At 40.9% G+C, this 22,970-nt stretch overlaps 1 long non-coding RNA gene across 2 annotated transcripts; it reads left to right on the top strand.

Annotated features, from left to right (window-relative positions):
* Positions 1–630: 630 nt before the first annotated feature.
* On the top strand, positions 631–8,768 carry LOC141926321 (uncharacterized). 2 transcript variants are annotated; one of them, XR_012624097.1, is made up of 6 exons: positions 631–928; positions 2,664–2,751; positions 2,990–3,134; positions 5,735–5,851; positions 6,013–6,676; positions 7,593–8,768. It is a non-coding gene; the product is annotated as an uncharacterized LOC141926321 (long non-coding RNA). The 2 variants fall into 2 exon arrangements; XR_012624096.1 differs by having other exon boundaries at positions 5,735–6,676.
* Positions 8,769–22,970: the final 14,202 nt, after the last annotated feature.

Below are 22,970 nucleotides of genomic sequence, written 5' to 3'. Positions count from 1 at the left end.
GCTGAAGAGTGAGCGGAGGGAGGGAAGCAACAACCCTTTACAAATCTGGAGTGTGTGTGCACTGCTAAGGGAGAGAGGAGTTGGGGGGCCTGGTAAAAGGACGGGCATGTTTGGGGAAGGGGAGGATGCTCAAGGAAAAGCTTTCTGCAGGGGAATACAAGGCCGTGTAATATTCTCACCCAGACGTGTTGAAAGCCTTGCTGTGTAAGGCTGTTAAAAACCAGACTGGCCCAAAGGCTAACAAAGCACTGTGAAGAACAATCTGCATTCAGCGGATTAGTTGAATCAATAACGTCTTTGCCATTTACAGCTTCTGTTGTTGTAGTAATAATAATAAAATGTAATAAGCTTCAGAAGCTTTAATGCACAGGAGTCTGCAATATCTGTAGCGAAGTTGGAAGTGGTGCCAAGTTAGGTGAAACTAAACCACGCAGCTCTACAGTGGACTTTTTTCCCTGATTATGTGGTATATTTTTTTAAAGTTACTGTACAACACTGACAGATATCTCAAGTCATATAGACAAATACCCACATCTCTTGAAAGACTTTATCCATCCCACCCCACTGCAGAGTTCAGCCTTCATGTCGTTACTGGGAACAAGCCTAGCCACTGGGAGGACGTCAGAGGAACAACTCTTCCCATACTGCTTGCCACGTGCACTTACATTTTGAAACAGGCAGGCTGAAAACAAGGATGTCTTTGGACATGCACATGATAAAAATAATAATGACACTACTTGGTGATTGCAATTTGTCATCAGACTGAAACAAACTGTTCAGGCCTGATAATTCTGCAATTTTTCCTTGTTCAGGCCTTTGAACTTGTTGGTCTGCTGCGCCCTTAGACGTACACGCTGGGCTGCTCCGTCCCACGGCTGTACCTGAGATGGGAGCTGAAGGGTGGATTTTCTTTCTTCCTGAAGCTCAGGTACCTTAAAAGCCCACCTCAGCTAGCTGCATCTCCAGAAACGAGCTGCTATCCAAAAGACCTTTGGCTTGGTATTTGTGTAATAGAAATGCTCAAATGGAAATAAAGAAGTATGTAAGTGTTAAAAAGAAAAAATGTAGTTCTGCCATCCCAACAGCAAACTTCTCTGGAAGGGCAAAATATTTCATTTATCTCAGTCTTTCTGCAACTTGTTGATGAAGAAACGTAAAGGTTGAAACACCTTTGCTGAATTTATTTAAATAGTGCATTTTTTTCCCCCCTTCTTGACTAAGGGCAAGAAAGACTTTAGTACTGGAACAGCAGCTGGTTTTTGGCCCTTTGATCTGTTAGTAAATCCTTTAGTTTACCACAGTGGTATTTTATTTGACACCTGCTATAAGTAGTCATTAAAAACTAACGCCTATTTTCAGGGTTTTTTTTCATGTTTTTCATACAAGGCTTAAGCATAGACAAGCCCGTAAGTTGCCCTGGTGCGCTCGTGTACAGTGGTGACACAAGTTAAATTACCAAGTTACTAGAAATTAATGTTTTTCGGTAACTACAGGGGACTTTAATTGGAAACTATGTTAATCGCATAGTAATTCTCTTTACCTCATCTGCATTATCTCCTGAAAACCGTGCAATTAATTTGTGTCATCACTGTTGCTGCTGCTGCCTTCAAACACAAACCAAATGAGCATTAGTTACTCACACACCCAGCAGTGGCCTATTTTCTTAAAGGACTTCCACAAATCACTGGCTGATTACTCGCTTGCCTGACGGAACCAGACTGCACGTACCACAGAAGGTGGCAAATAGTAGCTCTTTTCAAAGTCTGAGTTTTTTAACCGCCTAATAACCTTTTCTTTTTTTCTTTTCTACTATTTCCTTTTTTCTTAGAAGGAACATTTCTTTGTGTGTTTATAATATCTAATACTAGCTTGACACAACCTAAGGACTCTAAATGATTAGCTGGGACTTTGCCTTCCCCTTCTAGCAAAGATATTGGCTTCATTTTTCATACTAATGTGAGACCTCGGAGTCCTCTTTGACATGTCTCTACCTGGCCAGTGACCAAAGCCCCTCACACTCCGAGCTGATGGTGAAGGTGTGGGTGTCTGTCCCTCCCCAGCAGTGCTGGAGCTGGGACAGGGAGCTCAGGGGACCCAGGAGGTGTCTGTGTGACCTGGCAGTGAAGTTCCTCCATGGGAAAAACCCACCAGCCACCACATCCCTTTTCCATTGTCTTGGTGGCCACTGGCAGCTCAAGTCAAACTCCTGGCCTTTAAAAACGCCTTTGGCCAGCACCCACCTTCCCTGCAAGCAATCACAAAAGGCAGCGGCTGATTTTTGACAACTTTCCAACCCGAGGTCTTAGGCTGGGCTGGAAACTGGTGGAGAAACCCAGCGTGCTGGTTTAACTCCACAGGGAACAAGCCAGCAGACCCTCAGGGATGGCTCTTGGGAAAGATTGAACTGGAAGGCTGGTTTTGCCCCATAATGACTCATGAAGCAGTAATTTCTAAAGTGGCCACTTAGGAGACGGGGTTATTTACTAATGTTGGTAGAGACAACTGACCTCAGAGAGAAACAGAGCCTGCAGAATTGCAGACCGACTTCCACAAGGCCTAGAAACAGATACTCAGGGTCATTACTAAGTTAGTGCCCATCTGTGGCTACCAGAATTGCCTGTCTGTGATGCCTTTCTTTAAAGACTTCTTTTCCCTCTTGCCAGTTTCCCTTGCTTCAGCAGAGCTGTAAAACTGGGGCTATACTAATTTGTTCCTGAAGGTCTCCAAGCAGCTCCACTCCTGTGAGAACAGGTAGGTGGGAGTCACAAAATCATAGTATGGTTTGGGTTGGATGGGACCTTAAAGATCAGCTAGTTCCAACCCCCCTGTCATGGGCAGGGAGACCTTCCACTAGACCAGGTCCCCCCAGGCACGTCTCTCTTGGCAGTTACATTTTTCCCACAGTATTAATGAGACACTCCTAATAGACAAGAACATGAGTAGGTAATTGTAAGAACTACATAAAGGCAGCTGCTGTATTTCCTTACAGGTGTGGGGGCAACTGGTGTTGAGGTGACGCCACGCATCCCCTCGCCTGACCGTCAAAGCCAACTCTGGCTCCATGTTCTGAACAGAACCTGCTCTTCCCTGGTTCCTGTACAAGGCAAGACCGTGCAAGTCTGGATCTGTTCCTGGTGAGTTCACTCCCAGAGGAGTCTACACGACCTTGCACTTTTAAAATGATGTGGTAAATACACCCAATTGACATTTAGCATGGTGACATGCTCCTTAGTTAAAGCAATAACGGCAAACAAGTGGTTGCTCTACGTACATTAACTGGCACTTAAACATCAGGTTCATTTATCTGCAATGGGCATGAAAATGCAGGTGGAAAACGGGGAGTGTGGATGCAAAAGAAGGAATCCCCCTCCTCCCTGAGCGCTGCCTGGCTGTGCAGCGGCCAGGGGCAGAGTCTGCCACTGCCTGGCTGTGCTAGAGAGGCAACAACAGGCCCCAGTCTTGGGTTTTGCCCTTGACTTACAAAAGTCTTACTGTAAGGAAAGTCTTTTGTGTTTTTTTTTCTTTAACTTACCCCTCCAGACCCAGAAGCGTTGGTAATGAGAAGCAGGCGAGCCATTCAGTTATGCACAATGCAGCTAGAAGGCCACAACAGGGTATTTGGGGAGGCAGGGAAGGGATCTCCTGTTTGCCGTTAATTACAGTTAGAAAATGGACTCACTTGGGAGACCTGATTTATTTCCAGAGTTATTGACAATCTCTTAACTGGAATGATAGAATGAAAAGCAACCGTCAGTGAGTTATGAAAGGTCAATAATGCCACAAATGACTACAAACAGCATATTTGAAATCCAGCCCGCCCCGCGTTCGGTTTATGCAATAATTTCACCCCAGGTGAAACGGCTTTTCGGGGCGACTGGAGTACCAGCCTTTCTTGCGTTCCCAGGAGCCTCCAAGGGGGCAGAATATGCCGGGGTGCTGTACGGCCCTTTAGCACCCTGCAGCTGATTGCCATGGGAGTGTAGCTGCATTGGAGCGTGTCTCCCTAGCCCTGCGCAGAAGGCCGGGGAGCACAGTCAGGTAGAACACGCAGCATATTTCAGGCTCAGGCTCCTTAGCAATCCTTGCTGCTGGAGCCTCTGTTGGCCTCTAGCTGCCCCCTGCTAGCACAAAGGTCTTACAGCCTCCCACCGTCTTGGTTAGGCCATGCCAACATTATCTAAAGGAGTCTTAAAATGCTGGTAACTTATTTCCATCACCCAAAAGATGTAAAGAGGCGTTTGAGGGAGTCAGGATTGAGCCCTGAGTGATCATCGTTTGACCCTATGATTGTGTATCTTCATGAGATGGTTTCTGTTGCCTAATTGGATGAACTGAGCTTTATAAACAGTTCCCTTCCCTGTTTGCAAGCAGTTCACGGGCAGCTGTAATTGTTTGAATCCACAGCGTGAATAGTAAAAAGAGCTTTACTTAATGACTGCAGAAGCCCTTCTCGTGTGAGAGCTCTCTGGTATTTATTCACACCAGAATTCACGACGCTTTTGTTTTCTGTGAACGCTCCTGCAAATAAAAACTTGCTCACTCTAATGTTTATGAATAAATGTGGTCATAAATGCCATCAAAGCAAATCAGCAGGGTTTTATTTATGCAAGAAGATGTGCAAATAAATGTTTGCTGGTTTCACCTAGCTCTCGTGAGTGTGTAGGCATGTGTTAAAACCAAGGCTTTGGGGGCTCTCCACTCAGCATTAACACGTTATCCTTATTTTCCATCTCCTCCTTTCCTACACTCTGATGCTCCCAGTGAATCCCTGTGCCCCAAGGGAACATTATTAAAGTCAATGGTTTAGGTATTTATCCACATCCAGCAGCTTGCTGGGTCAGTGGATGAGGTCATGCAGGGTAGTGGGATCACACGTAGGATGCCCAGGACTGAGACTTAGGTGGACAAGAGGCAAGGGGTGTTGTAACCACAGCCTCGTGCTGTTTTCTGCGTGGCACACAGCAGCTACCTACAGCCTGGCGCATGCTGACGCGTGGAGCAAGGTGCTGTGGGTTTCACCTCGCACGAAAGAAGTGTGGGAGGTTATTGCCACCCCGTCTCAATCAGTGCCCTAATTAAAATAGGAAAGGATTTTCTTTTTAAAATGTAAATGTCAAGCCTTGCTAAAGAAAATTAAAATGTGCTGAAGTTAATGTGGTGGGAACTGTGGAGGAGCTTAAGCTAGAGTATCCATATTTATTAGAACTAAAAAAGGAAGTATTTTCTGATCAGAGTTCAATCCTTAAATGGGGCCATTTGCAAGTTAGTTACAGAATATAAGGATGTTACGCAAGTTTGCAGATTTCCCTTCAAAATCTGCAGTTAGGGACTGGTGCCAGGGGTGAATTCTATGTCCCTGCCTCTAAAAACTATGAAGGAATATAATTTGAGACTTATCTCTCTCCAGGATTTAGCTGTAAATCTCCCTTCTCTTCATCGAGATCATTTGGGATTTTGTGCTGGCCGCACTTTCCGGGGTTGGACTTGAAGACTCAGGTCGTTCCTTTCTGTTCCCTTGAATTCAGCAGAGCCCAATAGTACAGAATTTTTAAAATCTACGTTCAGCAACACGATAATCATTTACAAATAACACTGTGTAAAGGTATCTGACTACTTCAATCCACAGAAAGCCTGAATCAGAAGTATAAATCAGAACAAAACAGTCAAAACCAAAGTCCTAGATACAAATGCATTAGGTTGGAGAGTTCAAACAAAAACCAGAATTTTTTCAAAGGCTTATAGAGAAGAGCTTCAGCTGATCACAGAGAGATGCTTCAGCTCTGAACCGTGATCTCAACCTGACCAAGGTCAAAACTTCAGTTCAGACGTGTTTGTGCCTCCCCTGGAGCAGGTGAGGAGACGTGTCGTTTTATGGCGGCGCAGAAACACAAAATACAGTATTTGTTAAATACAACAAGCTCATGTCTTTGCAAATATATGAAGTTCTTTGGCCTTCACAGTTCAACCAGTGGTTTGTTGTTTTCATGCTAATACAAATTCTTGTATTAATAGGAGCATGGCCTTGGGTTTCTCCATCTGTATGGGAAAAAGTTACTTGTCTGATGGTAAACAAAGAACAGAAGAATTGATTCACTGTCTTCACTTTTAAAAAGATGGTATGAAGCAATAGTGAAGCAATTTTAATTGTGACTGTGTAACACTTGCGATCAGTAAGATCATTTGTGTTCTGTTTTTAGGAATTGGGGTACTAAAGAGTACATACAGCATTAGAAATGCAAAACATGACCGCATGTTCTCAGGATTTTGTCAGTGTTACATGAAAGAGCACTTGTGCTGGGATGCTCAAGTCTGAGGGTATTCTCTGTTCAGTGTGTATTTACAGAGATGTATGAATATTTGATTAATGAGTCATGGTCTCTGGAGAAATTTAATAACTGTACTGCTGTACAAAGCCAGCTCCTTAACTGTTAACACAGCTGCCAATAGTGTCACTGACACTGAAGCCCTTTCTGCATCTAATATATTCTGTGGAGTAAATTCCTTCGTTACAAGAGAATCCATGGGACACATTATTCAGTTATCTGTTTTGAACTGTTGCAGGCTCAATTTACAGACCCTGATTTGTAAAGATTTTTCCAGTGGAAACAAGCAGTGACACATGCGCCATAAAGCAGCAGTTTCATCAGGCCGTGTTGTTACAGAAGTTAGTTGGAAGGTCAGTTCTAAAGAAGAGTCGCTTAAAAGATTCTTGCGTGATTGATAATAAAATAGGTGTTACCACTGTCCAAATTGCTATTTTCATCAAATGTTTTTATAATATACTGAAATATAATATTCAATACACAGGTGAAATAAAACCTGTCAAAGCCATTGGTTGTGCATGTGCCTTATATTTGGATAATGCAGTTTATAAAATGTAAAATGAAAAATGGATGAAAATATTGATGAATAGCAGACTGATCAGAAAATTCTTACCACCTTAAAAACTGTATTGAGTGGGACTACTCACGTGAGGTGAGGCTGTTCAGGGGTATATGATTTGCAGGATGGGGCATAAGTTTTCTCCCCCCTCCATGACACCAGACCCGAAGTGTTCTTCATTTTTGCTGAGCAGTTTCCCAAGAATAATTCTCTGCTAATTTTATCATTTCTCCATTTTTATTCCTAATACCTGTGAAGAGATCAATTTTCACTTATGAAGTTAGGTGTATATTTTAGTGGCATTACTCCAGTTCAACTGCTTTAAATAATAGGGGGAAAAATGTCAAAAAAAGATAAATTTAGTGCAGAGGCTTTCACTAGAAGCTTTAACTGCAGGTTAGAATTATACATGCTATGCAGAATTTCCTGCAACACTTCTCCTTTGGGCCACAATGCATTACAGCAGACGTATAATGAAGCTGCTATAAAATCCGTGGTAATTAAGGGGGATTTGACAGTAATTGCAACAGTGAATCAACTTAATTATTACCTGCTTCTAAGAGAGCTAACCTGATGTTATAATCTAACCTTTCCTACTTCTAAAATGAGAGATTAAACAAGTATATGTAGCATTTAAGAATTAAATCTGTTGAGATAGAATTATATTAATATACTTTTCACATACATTTTATGTATGTGTGTGTGCATAGGTACAAAGCAGGTAAACGAGCAGCACCATAAGCTGACAAACTGCAGACTGTATGTATTCATAAAATAAACAGAACCTAGCCTGCATCTGAGGTAAGCCAGCTTCTCTGTTATTTGCTGAAAGCATGGGGACCTATAGAAAGACCGTTGCTATAAAACGCTACGACACACACAAGCCTAGTTCCTTGAACAGCCTTGTAAAGGGGATGTGATGAATGTATTGTCTTCCTGTGCTTAATTTTAAGCAAACTATTCCAAAATAAATTTAAGGCAGGCTGTAAAGCTGCAAAAGTGAGAAGTTGCTGGAGGACCTCACAGCCCTGCCGCACACCGCTCTGCTGTGGCTGTCGTCGTGACCCCTTAACCAGGAATATGCAGTATAGGAGGTTCCAGTGTTACACAGCACAGAGGAGATTCTCCTTTGTGCAAAACTGGTTTGCTGTTTTTCAGTGGCACGTGGCTTGCCCTTGAACTAAAAAGAAGCTTCTTGCAACGTCTTCCAACTGCTTTGAAACTGGGACCTGGGCTAGAGAGCTCCATGGATTACAGAGCAGTGATGTCCAAACCTCCAGGTGCTTTCTTGACCTGCCTTCAGACAGGCATCACAGGGGAGAAAGTAGCCTAACATAACACCAGTCTACTCAATTCTGGCCCAATCAAACCAGCTCTTTCACCTGCTGCATCAGGAATAGAGCCCCATGCCACACACTCAGGGTCTACTGGCTGAGCCCATAAATACAAGCATCCCTTTTGCCTCTGTTTTCAGAGCTTTTGAGATGTGTTACCTGAGAGCAGGGGGTTGTCAGAGGAACCTTCCTGTCCTAACCCTTCTTCAAACTCTTCCTCAGTGCTGTACCTGGCTGGTACGTGCAGCACCATCCCTACGGCAGGTGTACTTTAGCAGTAGTGTTCTGGAAGAGAAGAGGTGCAATAATAAAGCACTAGCTTTGAAAAAAGAGAAAAATGGACATTATCATCATTGTCATGAAAACTTACCACAGCAACTTTCACATGAAGTTTATCTGCAAAATTGATAAATTTAGCTTCAACTCTGTTCTGAGGAGGGGTTTGACCACCCAAGAGAGGCACTGAGGGACTGACTCATGCATGCCCTTAAAATAAATTTGCCAGTGTTTACTTCTTGTTGTTATGTTGTGAAACAATAAATTAGAAAGACTTCTTGTTTGTTATTTTGTGTTCTGGCCCGTAACATGCTACTATTAATAACTAATTTTTATTACCATAGGCCTCAGTTTTCAGGGAGTTATCAAGCTGACAATGTTGAATAGACAAATAGGTTAAAGATGTCACCTGCCATGGATATGTCATTTAGCTGTATGGCAAGAACAAAGTCTGAAATTGCATTAAGCCAAAACCATCTCATCTTTAGGACCCACACTCTTAGAAGATTACAGCTGTTGAATCTGCCTTTAGGTAAACTTGAAAGTCTGCCAGGCTTTGAATAGTGTTGTACAGTAAAAATGGTAGAAAAAGCCAATTCAGTTTGGCAGTAATAAAAAAATCTCATTCTATTGCTGGCCTTGTGACGGTAAATTAAGAATAAACATCTAAATTGCAGAGGAAAGCAGGCTGGGATTTCTCTGGAAATATAGACAACATAATGTCTTCGTCAGTAATTACACCAGTGAACTGTGGGAGCCTCAAGGTACCTGGCAACTCATCCTGAGACATGTGTCCTATGTGCATCACACCTCTATCTGGTACTGAGGCTTTTATTTAAGATGCCCCTTCCCAAAGCCGTAGAGAGATCCTCTTCTACATCTATCATTCAGTAAACGGTAAGACACTTCAGGCTCAGCTTCTTTCATAGGATACACAAGCCAAACACTTCTGACTCCATCCTAGGTGCATTTTTCTTATTCTTAGTGAGCTGGCCCTTTGCAAAGTCAGGAACAATATACTACTGGAAGGAGAGTGCCCAGGAACCTGCTGCTTATGATCATTATCTGCCACCAACTGCTGTAAACAACTGGCTTTAAATATCCAGCTAAAGAACTGGACCTTCCCTTCAGAGCAATCCCTGAACAAGGGGATCCCACGGAGAGCAGCCTGCCGCGGGGAAGCTTTCTCCTGGGAACTGGCACCAGCATTGCTCCAATCTCTGTTACGTGGCTGCAGAGAAAACCGTGATCCCTCCTGCAGCGAAGTTCCGCATCGAGAAAAGTCTGGGATACCTGAGAGCTCTCAGCAAATGGCTCCTCTCCAGACAGGTGCAACCTGAAGCTCTGGAACTCTCGCAACACCCACTCCCATTTGGTGTGTGCCTAATGGGGGGGAGACGACGGCCAGCCCAGGGCTGTACGTGCACCCAGTGCGGTGTGATGTGCTCCCGGCCCCGGCTGTGCATGGGCATCCCCCTTCCTGGAAGCTGCTGAGCGCAACGCGAGCCGAGCACGAGTTATGAGGTACCAGGGGCTGTCTTTCTGGTGGCAACAGTGGGTCTCTGCTCATCTGTAAGTAGAGGAAATGGCAGACTTTAAATAACAAATTTTCGCTGATGCCTTTTGCTATTTTTACAACGCATTTTAAAATAAATGAGAGATTAACACAGAAAAAAGTACTTAAGGTGCATGCTCAGTAACTATTTTTTCATAACGTTTTAATGGATTCAGGGTTGAGCTCCACTAAAATCTGGATTTATTAGAAACGCTCCATGCATTTCAATGGAGTTTTTCTCATGAATCTAGATATTTTACATTATTTCAATAGAGCTGACCCTCTGATTCATTAGAAATGCTCCAATATAACCAATGGAGCATTTCTAATGATTCTGGTTTTACAGCAAATCCAAGGGTCAGCTGTACTGAAAACAATAGTGCTAACCTCTAGGTTTATTAGAAAAATGCTTTTTGTCTCAGTGGAGCATTTCTAATAAATCAGATAAATAGGGATCTCCCACAAAAATGCCCTACTGGTGAAAGAGAAAAATGGATTTGTGTTATTGAGATCTTTTAAAAACAAAGATTGTTTAATAGACTTTATTGTTGCTCATTCTAGCGTAATCCCCTCCTATCTAGAGTTTACGTCTTCACCGTTAAAAACTTAGTAAATATTCCTCATAGTGCCATCAGGCTGAGAAACGAGCGCTGCTGTCATAAGCTGTCAAGCATTTTTCACTTCACTGAAGAAGACACTACAGCATGGCCAGCTTGCCCGGCATGGGAGCTGTAGCTGCCAGGTCGGGGTTCAGGGGTTTGGTTCTGTGTCGCTGGCTGGGACGGGTCCCTTCACACTCTGCTCACTGCTTCTGCTACAGAAATGGGGAGAAAGGGTAAGTGTTAGAACAGCTCCATAGTGGGTATCACCACTGATCCACTGTGGGTGCATATGAAATTTAACTGCAGCAGATGGCACTGAGATTTTTAGACCTATAAACTATCTTTTTTTAAAAAAAAACAACCTTTACTTTCAAAGTTTTTCTGATTCCACAGGAAAAAAAGTCATGAAATGCATGGGCAACCATGCCAGGCCATGAAAAAGGTAAAAAAGTAACTCACAGACCATCTCAACCTGCCTCTTTCCACTGACCAGAGCCCACTTTGTCATACCATGCAGAAGTTACAACTTCTGGGCCGAAGCTGTGGAGATCCATCACCGTTGCTTTGGATCATCCTCCACTGGAACCGCTCTCCTCATGTACCTGTGTACGAGTGAGTGTTTGCACGTACGTATGCAGAGGCTCTTTGGAGGGTGTTGGGAGTGTAGCCACGTCCGGAGAGCCTGTCTGTGCGCAGGTAGGCTGGGTGGCATGCTGCAGGAGCCGCAGTGAGAGCCTGGCCATGAGAACTCCTCTGTAGCAGCGCTCCTCCTCAGCAGGAGGAGATTCTGCATCACGGCGCGGGCAGGAACAGCAATCACAGGCATTCCTGATGAACTCATGTGTTGATCCAGTCCAGGAGGAGTAAATGCCTATGCTGTGAAATGCAAAAAAAGCCTTGGTAAGCTGAGACAAAGCCTTCTGTTTAAGAGGAAAGGCCAATGAGATAATTTAAATGACTCAAGATTTGGTTAGAATGTTCCATATTTATTGAGTATAGTCTGTACTGTCCAGATATTTTCCTGTGGTTCAAATACCATACATAAACCAGTTACTGCATTTGGATTCCCTGTCCTCTCTGTGTGAATTGCAAATCCTTGGCTGAAAGCCAGTTAGTCTCAGTTTGAACAGTATTCCAGTCCTCTTCCCTGCACTCCCCAACAACTTCAAGAAATCTGCTGACCAGTTGCTCTGAAAACCTGAAAATAAAACATGCTGCAGTGGTGACAAATCCACAAAACCAGAACTTCCACTTTAAAAATGATTGGTGTGTCTGAGTGGGTCTCTTTTCTTTTTTTTCTTTTTCTTTTTTTTTTTCCTTCTTATCAAGTTAGATGATTTTACCTAGCAGTGAAAACTGAGAAAGTCAAACAAAAGAGATTCTACCTATGGGATGCTGCATGTCTGCCTGGTGCTTGAATATACGATTGTTTTGTTGCCTGAGTGTGGGAAGATGCTGAACCTGTCCACTCGAGTTACCGAGAGTCCTTCATAAGGATTAGGGGGGGTGTGACCACCACTGGTTTCCCTGTTCCGTGCTTTCTCCCGTACACAGTTCATGCTGCCAGCACGGTTGTCCTCTAAATGATAAGCAAGTTCTTTAGCAAAAATTGCAGGTCAGGGTGGGAGCCTGCTTGGTCAGGGGGATTTCAAGACTTTTCCTACCCCAGAGGCACTGGCAATATCACCACCAGGCAACCTCCTCCCCCTACCCACTCAAATGAGATACAGCAGTTTATCATGTCAAGCCTTGCTGCTGAGTGCTGTGTCTAGGGCCTCTGGCTGTCAGAGGCAGGATTTCATCTTGGGGTCCCTAAGGCCATATAGAAAGCCTAAAATGTTCATTTATGTTTCTTATTGTCTGGCCAAATCTCTGTGTGCTTAAAAAATATCCGGAAGTTTAAAGGCTAATCCCTGATTATTGTGTTTTAGAAATTTACTTGTTTTTAAAAAAAGTTAAATACATTTATTATCATAAACAGCAATGCCTTTGTCAGCTCTTAGTTATTCTACATAAACTGTTTATATACAAAATGTTTCCTTCTGTGATGTTAATTCCTGAGATCAATCTCTCTCATTACACTTTTGCAAAGCAGCTCCATTAAAGATAAATATCACTATACAGGTCTAATTCATAGAGATATCTGTAAAGATGTATGTGCAGTGCACGAGTACTTATGCATATGGGAATCTGTACCTCAGTTTATCAGAATTTACATATGTTTGTGCACATAGATGCCATAGACAGTATTCCCGTAATAATCAGTGTGGGCATATGTGTTTATAACATGTACAGATCTATGTGCTTTATATATGTGCAATGTGTCTGTGTAGCCATAACTTAATCTGCTGTTCAGAATTTATTTCAGCTTTCCACATGAGCTCTTTTGAACAATGTTAATTGTTTCGGAACCAAAATCATTGATGATAACTCTTTTAGGAATTGTCATGTTGTCTATAAATATTTAGCGACTGGATTGTATTTTCCAATGTATTCCTGTATTACAGATGAAAAGGTAGCATCTGCTGAAATTAAAAGTGGCCACATTTTCGCTGTAGCTTAATTAAATGCCAAAATTTATCTACATTAACAACAAAGTGGTGAAATTTATTGATCAATTCACATGATATAAGTTGACAAATGGCCCGAGCAATTTCCATAATTTTCTACACGTGTTAAAATTTGTAATGAAAAAAGAATACTATATTAACATTAAATGTGAAATGAAAGGGGGATTTTGTAATGGGAGCGGGTGCCCTGGGGCAGTAAGCTGTGTTTTCCGTGCCCTGTCCAGGCGGAGGCTGTTTGAGCTGTGTACAGATGGGCCTTTGACAGTCCTACAGCTGTTCTCCTAATTGTCCATTAAGTGTTCTATTGATTCTCTGATTCAAAGTACATGTCTTTCAGCTCAAGCTATCGTGTGAAGTGGCAGACACATTCCTCCTAGAATGACAGAGCTGCTTGAAACCTAAAAATGTGGGCTGCCAGTTTCAATTGAGGATCCCGCTTTCAAAGGAGAAGGCTTGGTTAAAGGAGCTTTGTAATAGCTGGTTAGATTTTAGTTTCTAAACTTTTAGCATCAATCAATTAAAGCAGCAGCAGCATGAAAAGTTTTAATTCCTTGTTAAGCATTATGGATTGCACCTGGCTGATAAAGTGCTGCCTGAGGATACCGGGTCGCGATAATAAGGATTAGATCTTGTTTAGCTGTATGCAGATTTTTTTTCTCAGACCCCTCTGACATATGTAATGATATTCTCATTTGACTTGCAAGTTCACTTTTAGCATTTTTTTAAAGGAAGATCATCTGCAATTCCAGATTATGCCAGTCAGAAGCCTGTTTAAAATCATCTTCCCTTAATCTGAAGAGTGAAAGATAAGATGCATATCTGTTGCAAGGACCATAAATCTTCAAAGAAACAAATAGCCATAGATAAAACTGTAAAAGTTATTTAGTTCTCTTCCGAAAGAGGTTTATTAATCTAAAATTTCCAGTCCATTGTGTCATGATTTGGTTATCGCACTGTATCTCATTTCTTGCAATTGTATAAGCCTTGTGTATCAAGCAAAGAGATGAGAGCCTCATAGCTTAAACTTGATCAGTTGTATTCAGATATATCACTAGAGCTAGGGAAAAAAAATAAAATTGAAACATAAAAAATAGCCAGCTGAAGAGAGATTTGGACTGTGTATGAATTTTTATTCAGAAGGTTTTCTCTTATTTTACTAAGATGTGTATGAAGTGATTTTATTATTAAATTTAAACTGAATTTAATTCTTGTTTGTCTTTTTAAAGCATAATTCCTGGTAGAAGGAACACAAACAAACTGTTTATAGACTTACTACTTGGGAACCATGCACAGTAGTTGTGCTCAAAATGAGCTTTCCCCATATGCCATCAGTTCTATCTGCCTTTATATTTTTCTTTTTAAAAATCCCCATCATTTAAATGAGACATGAAACTGTTTCCGATAAAGCTTAAAATAAGGAGAATTATTTCTCTTCAAGAAGATTTTTATCCTTTATAGTTAATGAAAAACCACTCTCCTGCGAATGTTTAAGATCTGCTTATTTTTTAATCATCCCTCCTTATATCATTGCCCGTGTTAGTTTTTGCACCACAGCTACCTTTGTATGGTGTTATTTCTGCTAACCTTTACCTCCGGGTCCCTGTTGGTGGTGGTTCAGCAGTCAGATTCACCAACATGGAGGCCAACAGATGACTTGGACCCATCAATCAAATTAGTTACAGCCTTTTAATTTAAACAAGAAGCTTGCTGATTTGAACAGAATTAGATTATTTTTTTTAACCTTAATCTATTTGTCTTTGGGACATCGAATTTACAAGCATCAACCATGTTTTATCCTAAAAAATAAATGTGCTAACTGGATGAGGATTCCAAGAATACAAACAAAATTTCTACTCATGCATCAAAGGTAAACAAAGAAAAGAAGGAAAAAAACAAAGGAAAGGAAAAAAAAGAAAAGAGGTAGTATGTAAGGGGTGGCATTTGACATTTTATAACCAGAGTTTCTCTCCCTATTCCATAAAAAAGAATATGTGTCAAATTAAAGAAGCAGTGTAGGAAGCTGTAGAATACGTTACAAAGCGCCTTTTCTCATTTTAGGAATTTAAGTTTTGGGCTTGAGTCATGGGGCCACACACTAGAAGCATCAAGGGGACAGTTAAACCACCTATTTGTTTCCCCCATCAGAAGAGGAAACTGAAGACTCCAGTTAATATAATAAACCGTATATTGATACCTGCAAAACATTTTGTAAATCTACTTTGATTCCGGCACATTCAATTACACCGTTAGCCAGTTTTTTAAAAAGATTTTTAGAAGCTTTCAACTGTAGACTTTTGTCTTGTTGAATGAACTTCAGCTACACTAAATTTTAAGTAAATTTGTGATGACTGAGCAATATACATTGGCTGAGCTAGAATCCAATAACCCACAGGACAAATTAATTTTCAACAAAAAGGGCAGAAACCTCAAGTGCCATGAGTATATGGAATCTCAGTCTATCTCTCTGGAGCCATTTTTGCAAATCACTACAGCTATTCATAATCTAAATCAGTCTCCTTTAGCAGCAGAAAGATCTTTTTTCATGACAAAACAGAAGATGACATTCATTAGTGCCTAACTTGCATAAGCTACCTTAAATTTATTGGTGCTCTTATACTTATCTGGGTAAGAATTCCTTTGTCTACAGCTATAGGAAAATTCCGGATGTACTACTTAAAAATATAAATTGTCACTTTTATCAGAACTTTTGGCAGTTTACTTTATTTTAGAAGTAAAACTGGTGGTTAAGGTTTTAAGACTTCCAATGGGCGTTGTTTCAATCATGGTTAATATGCACCCAGGATAGCAATACCAATATAAGTGAGCAGTTGTACAAAAATCTAGAGAACTGTCGCTGCCCAGAGACGGGGTGCTAACTTTTCCCTGTATTTAAGTACAACTTATGGCATTACAGAAGAATCCGATGATCTATGTGCGGATTCAGGGTAGAAAGCCAAAGCCTAGGCTGGTGCAGTTGGTGGATGACTACAGAATTGCCTGGACAGGGTCTCCCTCTTCACGCCCGATGGACCATTTCTTACAGGGAAGGTCTACCAGGCCATACCAATCCACCTGCAAATATCACATATCCTACAGAACTGCAGAGTCTGATTATGGTAAAAATGCACATTCAAGTCAGTATATAGGAAATAAAATATAAATGGATTTGCTTTAATGTAATGCAAGTGAATACTGGTCTTCATCCACCTGTTTTATAAACTCCATTTCCTGTCTTGGGTACAGACTGTTAATTCTTAAATGCCTTCAGCTTGATGTCTCCTACTTGGGATGCAACTGCAGGAAGTATTGTGACCTAAAGATTGACATACATGTCATTTGTACAAGTGCTCTTTATTTCTTTATGCAGAAAAAAAGTGGAATAAGCATCTGTGGCAGCATTTGTTAAAGTCTGGATAAAGCTAAATGATCACAGAGTCACTCTAGCCTCAAACATACGAACTGATGCTTGCTTTCAATTACAATTTCTTTTATAAGGTGTACAGGGATGTTTGCATGACAAACGATAGATATAAAATAACGAGAATGTTAGTGGCTGTGTTTGCTCTTTCTTTCTGGGTGGAATGACTTCTTGTGGTAGGTCCCACATGGACAACAGATGATGGTAAATCTACCTGGATGTAAGCAGCAGGTATTTAGGCTTCAGAAGGTGAAGACGTGATCTCAGTTACAACTGCTGTTCTGGAGCTTTAACAAGGAAGTTTCCAATGGCCAAAGATCTGCTGTGTTGCTCAAAATGTTTTCTGGATTCTGTTTCTAGTTCTCAATTCCCGTTGCTGAGAACATTCCTGAAAAGTAACTACCAAACTACTGCCAGCCCAAGACGAAGAAACAGTTCCCACAGTGCTGCAGAGACTGCTCTGATTCTTATTTTTACCAGGGAGTTTTGATCCTAGCAGCTGGGTGGAAGCAAATACAGTTGTATCTTTGTAACTTCCAGGGGATGGGTCAACATTGATTGGGTCCCGAAAGGACTTGCAATATAATACATTTCAGAAGTCCTTCTTTTCATTTATCCTCAGTTGTAGTCGTAATCCTTTGCGATTGACTTATTTTTCTTCAACCAGGAAATTTCTAGGAATATTGTAGACTCATAATTTTGGATCTACTGCAGGCTGTTGTAACAGGTAAATGAGACTAATACTTAGTTAAAGAAAACATACCAGAATTAACATTATCTTCATGTCTCCATACGTTTAGGAAAAAGAAAAAAATTTAGAAAAATAAAAAATAAAATTATTTATCAAAGACTCCTAGCAGAAGCATAATATCTGCTGTATTCATTCATCAAGCACAGATCCCGAATCAGATGGAGTGAGAGCATTCAGATTTAGGGCTGGAAAATGTAACAGAGATTTCGTGGTGTAGATGGGAAAATTCTTATGAATTGTTTTGCACATTTTTTTCCCCAAAATTTGAGTAAAATTTCAGATGAGCTCTTATTTTGGGCCATCTTTCTTTGGAGAAAAGGCAGCTGTGTAATTCTTGTTTTATCGCCTACATGCTATTCCTGGCTCTGCCTCAGTGGATGACCTTGGCTAGTCATTTCCTTTCTATAAAGTGGCAATTGGGCTATTTACTTCTTTCCCATAGGTGCTAGGAAGCTTAATTAATATCTGCTTTGAGATCCTCAAAAGGTGCTAAAGTGTTACTATATACTAAAAACAATCTTTGTAGCTCTAAACATAGAAGAGGAAAGGGACTATTAAGTAGCTGTCAGTTTGGAAGGTGCTGTATGAAGTGCACAGGGTGAGTGTGTAATGTACTGCCTCTATTCCTGAAAGCAGAGACCTTTCTGCAATGACCCTTCTGTATGACTCTCATCTCTGTAAAAGAGTTTTCCCATCCAAGCTCCAAACACTACCAAATGACTCTCCTCCAGCCTATTTTCTTCAGGAAACAGCGGAGCACACTTGCAATGGAAGACGAACATTACTTTATGGGAAGGAGCACAACTCGCCTCATCAGATCTGAACATGGAACAGAAATCCTGTTACAGGAGCTTCCCTGGTGCTCCTGTACACCCTGAATGTGCAATCTGAAGCTTTTTATCAAACCATCTGATTTATGAAATATGGATGGCTACACACTGATGCCTCAGCGCAGCTTGGCTATGCTCTGTGGTTCTCTCACCTGAAGAATGTGGATGACACTCATGGTTAGTCAAGAGAAGCTGCCAAGCATCCTCTGATATATAGTACAGAGATTGCAAGCGCACAGAACTTGTAAGAAGAACAAAATCAAGTTCTTGGCCTCCAGGCATTACCATGTATCTCAAACCAACCTTCAAAGAAAGTTATTACACTGGAGTGAGAGCAGCTCAAATCAGACTGTAATGTTTGCTTATTATTGTCAGTTTTCAAACTGCAACCTGTGCTAATCTAAGCAATTTGTCCTTTGATTTGAAGCTGATTGAGAGCAGAACAAAACGGCTCAATTATAAAGTTACCATAGCTGGATCTCTTCAAAAGTGAGCCTAACTTAATTTCAGCTCTGCCTCGTTCTGAGGAAATCTCTGCTGTAATTTGGCAATCTTCTCCGGATGGTCCTGAGGGGGTAGCATAAAATAAGAAGGCAATTCACTTCCATCAGGCTTCTGGGTTTGCAGCTTAAGCTGATGGTATTGAAATGAAGGTGAGATTTGTTTAAACCTCTTCTGGAGTGAAACAGCCATTTCCAGCTGCTGCCATATCTCAGCATGGAGTGGCAGTAGGGAGGGGGGATGGAGTTTAGGTGCAGGCTCAATGAGATCATCCATACAAAAACTCAGCATGTTCTCCTGGAGGATGGTGAGGTTCTTGAAACCTGAAATTGGAGTGATCCAAGCTGTCCTCTTTGGAGCACATAAGAATCATGTTTTAGGGGAAAACAAATTTTAGAAAAGCTCTAAGAATGGAGGTGAGACTCTGCAAACTCTGTTGTGCCCATAAAGCCACTGAGAGGGCTAAGCACAGCCCCAGCTAGACAGCCCAGGGTCGTTGCCCTGTTCCAGAGGGTAATAGGAAGGGAGCTGCCACTGACTGCTGGTCCTTTGGGCACTCAACAGTGTTGCTTCTACTAGCCAAGATGTCCAGCGAGATTCCTGATAGGAAAGCTAACAGACATACAGCTTACACAGGTGCAGGCAGGAAGCATGTGATTGTTAGAGAGCGACTACTGCAATGAATGCCCGAGAAGCCTGGCTTTTAGCCACCACACGTGCTTGACATATAATTGTCACAGCCTTTAAACAACTGAGGTAGCCCACACTGCCCACTCACTCTCTTTTTGCAAAAGATTTGGGGAAATTACTCAAAACATTAGTTAAAAATTTAATAAAAGCATTAATAAAAAAATTAAAAATTAATCAAGGCATTAATAAAAGAAAGTTGTTACATCTCCAACGTTCATGTTAACCTACAACAGAGCTCAAGTATTTTCCAAACACGAAATACTTCAAATACTGCAGTAGGAAAAGAAAGATTTAGCCTAGAAGGGTGCTTGGTAGATAGAAATAGTCTAGGAAAGCACAGAGGTAACCCCATTCGGAGTGTTACCAACTCAAGTCTACTGAACTTGGAGACTGAGTGGCTCTTTTGACCACCAAATTAGACCCTTTTGGTTAAAAATGAGCCTTATGAGGTGCAAAAGCTGGTGCTGGGCTGCCTAGTTAATATAATGATATGCTGTGGGCTGCACGTGCTGCTGCAGGAGGGGGGATACAGCCTCTGGGGTCTGTGGTGCTGCTCAACCTTTCCAAGGGAATCCTTTCACTCCGATACTGCTGTTGTGCCAGAGGACAACAGAATAACCACTTCAAAGTATGGTGGAACCAAGGTAACCCCTGAAAACATGATGATTCTGAGGGAAATTACTTCTTTGCCATGCTGCTCTGCTGTCTGCGGGCAGCGTGCTGCTGGGGCGTCTGTCCTCTCTGCACTGTTTGGGCCTTTCCCCACCAAAGGTTTCTCTCTCTCTCTCTCTGCTACAGCTGGTCACTTTGGTTCCCACTTTTTCCTAAGACTTTTCAAAGCCTTCGGAATCAAGGGACTGAGTATTATGAATGAATTTTTAAAAAAAACCCCACCCAAACAAACCACCACACACATCAAAATCAAGCCATGAAAATTCAGTGCCTAGGTTCCTCCGTGCTGCATCTCATCAGAATTACGGAAGAGCAACTGCAGCTTAGTTCTGGGCTTGGCTGATTCTTGCCAGCTTAAAATAAAAATAAAGCCATTATAATAACAAATTTCCATGGGGTCATTTTCCTAAGTAACATGGAGAGAAAAACACAAAGCCTGGAGTAAACACCAAAAAAAAATATCAGATGATATGCAGCTAAACATACAGAGAAAGATTTTGGCAAGATTACTATGTGTGACCCAGTCTGTGTGTTACCTATGCATACGTTTATTTTTTTTATGCTGCCACGTCAAAGTATCAAAAACTTGACATTAGACGTAAAACAAACCTTTGCAGAGAGGTGAACTTTTGCAAAAAGAGAAATAATCCTTTTAACTTGTGACCATGGTTAACATGCACATTTCTTTACATTTCACAAGCGGTGAATGAGAGGTCTGATTAAACATGATACAAAAAGAGCTTGCAAGTAGCACTGTTTACTAACATTTCAATTTCTATGCCTCATTTATTAGACTTAGAATAAAAAGGTTAGAGGGGTGTTTGGGATTGTCTTTAACCTTGATGATATTTCCACTGAAGCAGCATAATGGCTCTTAATTGCTTAAGTGAAGAGAACATGTTGACATGTCCTTCTTTGTGCTTAAAGCTCTGTGCCTAAACCATTATGCTAATTCAAGCATTATATACACCAAAGTATTTATGGGACTGACACAAGTGATGTTGCAGGTAAAGGGCTGTGAAATGGTCTGTAAACAGAGAGAATTGATTCCAGGCCCAAAGCAATGCTGTTAAAGTCACAGACATTGAACAGCCAGCCCTACAATTTCTATCCAGATTGTCAAACTGGGTCAGACAGTGTCAGCAGGGCTGCCATTATAGATCAGATGGGTGGCTTTAATAATATGTAAACCAACCACATAAACGCAAATTAACATGGAAGCAATACGGACTTGACTGTGCCTTTTTTTTTTTCCTGTGCACAGCAGTTTTGGTCACAGAATACTCAGTTGTAACATTTGCTAAAACATTTAGGTGTTTAAAAAAAAAAAAAAACGAGAGCAAAGAATATCAGCAGTACGACTTGTTACTGCATTTTCCTAGTCCAGAGAGCAGCACTGCAATTTGAAGGGATCACAAAGAATATGTACATCACGTGAATCTCTGTACAAAAATAAATAGTACAGTTAGGGGGTTTCATTTCCTTATCCAACATATGAAGCTGGGTAGATTATTTGTATTTTCCTCCTTGGGTCTAAGGCTAACAGTGCGATTTTACGTTATGCCGAAATAATTTATTATCTTGCTTGTTTTATTACTAATAACCCATAGTTTTTGGCACTGAATAGAATTTTTAAAATATGGTTTCCTTTAAACCCTGCATCTAATTTATTGTTTGCGTTTCACTAATTTTAGACAGCTAAATGAGACTGATCAGCTCTGCCTTTATTTCTGCTTATTTTTATTTTTGGCTCTGGACTACTAGGACTGACACTTTTCTCTTTAGTTCTAAAACGATGCAGAGTAATGTCTTAGTCTCTGTATCTTTCTTACACACTCAGAGCAGACATTTCACTGATTTTGATTTTTTCAAATGTCATGAGAACAGTATCATTCATCCCAGACCTCACATGTAAAATGTAAACCTCAGAGGGAAGTCCTATATTCATAGCAGTCTGTAAAGCATTATCATACTTTGGTGATTATTTAAATGACAAAATAATTTAAATAAATGCAAAATAACAGATTTCATAATACCTCTTTTTTAAAAGAGAAAAATATAAATGTTTACCTTGAATTCGAGTGTCCTTTGAAGCTGATCCCTCAATAAAAAAGAAATTTGAGACTCAACAGACCTGATTATAGATAAAAATCTAGAAAAATATGGAATAGTCGTACCTATTTCCTCATAGCAGAAAAGCTATGTATCTTCCAGCAAAGCACACCCTGGTCATGCATCAGCATTTTCTCCTTTTTCCACCCTGGGATATTTTTGATTTAATGTCATTTTATAGATTGCTGCATCGCTAAAAGAATTATACTGCAAAAACATTACCTGACCATGCTACTCAAGAAGATTTTGGAATTATGCATCTCAGATGAGCATGCCCATTGAGATTACCAGTACATTCACTGTATTCTGACATTTCTTGGATCCAATATATAATATCATAACAAAATATTTGATGAGTGTGAAGAGATGTATTTTTTTAGTTTAGATGTTGGAATAGCAGAAGGTACTGGGGCCATTTAACCCCAGGAATTCCCTTCAGTTGTGAAGCGAGTAATTTTGCAATATTCAGAAAAGTCAAATAAATGGATGAAGGACTTATAATAACTGAAGGGAAGAGTAGTTATGTTAAGAGACTGAAATAGGATGCAAGACCCAAAGTGGTATCAAAGATTGCCTTTGTGAATTTCAGCAAGACACTTAATCTAAATCTCACTTTTCAATCTGTAAAATGGGACTGACAGTATTTCCTCTCCTATTGAGACAGCTGGACAGACAGGGATCATCCTAGCTCTGTGTCCAGTGGGTCCTCCCTCCTATTACTACCATTCGAATATACATGGCTGTTAGCTACTTCTCACAAATATATCTGTATCACTC

The sequence above is a fragment of the Strix aluco genome, chromosome 8 (assembly GCF_031877795.1).
Source record: "Strix aluco isolate bStrAlu1 chromosome 8, bStrAlu1.hap1, whole genome shotgun sequence".
Classification (NCBI taxonomy): Eukaryota; Metazoa; Chordata; class Aves; order Strigiformes; family Strigidae; genus Strix; species Strix aluco.
Note: the sequence above shows the minus strand (reverse complement) of the source record. Positions and strands in the feature narration are given on the sequence as shown.